At 40.9% G+C, this 425-nt stretch overlaps 1 non-coding gene across 1 annotated transcript; it reads right to left on the minus strand.

Moving 5' to 3' along the window:
• Window positions 1–157: 157 nt before the first annotated feature.
• On the minus strand, window positions 158–231 carry trnai-aau (transfer RNA isoleucine (anticodon AAU)). Its single transcript has one exon. It is a non-coding gene; the product is annotated as a tRNA-Ile (tRNA).
• Window positions 232–425: the final 194 nt, after the last annotated feature.

The raw sequence follows: 425 nt of genomic DNA on the forward strand, positions 1-425 counted from the left end.
AAGTTGGACTAAACATGAGACTGTTTGAAGAGAGAATGAATGATCATGGTGTTATTGGTAGCCTAAAATCAACGGCAAATTTCTGAAGTACCCATTGATAGTATTGTTTGTTTCTGTCTGATGCATTAACAGAGAGAACCTAAAGTGTTAATGCTATTGGCCAGTATGGGGATTGAACCCATGACCTTGGCGTTATTAGCACCATGCTATAACCAGCCAAACTAACCAGCTGACTTTTAAATAAAATTTCCTTTTGCATCACCACCCTAACCTACAGCTGACCACTGTAGGTTTAAGTGTTGCACCAATAAAGATGCTTTCTTGGTTCCTTCGAGCAAAACTGATTCCGCAACGTGTAGGATGCAACATCCAACCATGAAGGGGCTCGAATCCTGAATCTTCTCATTTGAAGTCAGACGCGTTGT

This window comes from Seriola lalandi, unplaced genomic scaffold (genome assembly GCF_002814215.2).
Source record: "Seriola lalandi dorsalis isolate HSWRI2012SDOR001 ecotype SW California unplaced genomic scaffold, Sedor1 jcf7180001994969, whole genome shotgun sequence".
Lineage (NCBI taxonomy): Eukaryota > Metazoa > Chordata > Actinopteri > Carangiformes > Carangidae > Seriola > Seriola lalandi.